Genomic DNA, 345 nt, shown 5'->3' with positions numbered 1-345 from the left:
TTTTGTATCCCTGGCCCCAAGGATCGCGATCCACTTCGTCACATAGCGCTTTCCAGCAGTTCCGCTTACTCTTCTGTATCTCGGCCCCAAGTGCTTTCTTAGCGCTTTTGTAGGCTGCTGCTCTGGTCAGCGTGTAGACCGAGCGCGCGTTGCGAGTCTCCGCATTCTATGGCAGGCCCTTCGCAGCTCAGCAATTCGGTCATTCCACCAGTATACCTGCTTTTTACCTGACCATGCTCTCCTCTGTGGCATTGAGGCTTTGCATGCCCGGTGAATGCAGCGCATAGTTTCTTTGACCAGCTTAGTACAAGACTCCCTGTTGTGGATCTCTCCCGTTGTGGGTGA

The sequence above is a fragment of the Rhagoletis zephyria genome, unplaced genomic scaffold (assembly GCF_001687245.7).
Source record: "Rhagoletis zephyria isolate East Lansing unplaced genomic scaffold, Rhagoletis_zephyria_1.1 Rzeph_scaffold_00932, whole genome shotgun sequence".
In the NCBI taxonomy this organism is placed as follows: domain Eukaryota; kingdom Metazoa; phylum Arthropoda; class Insecta; order Diptera; family Tephritidae; genus Rhagoletis; species Rhagoletis zephyria.
The sequence above is the reverse complement of the archived record's forward strand: the minus strand, read 5'-3'. Positions refer to the sequence as shown.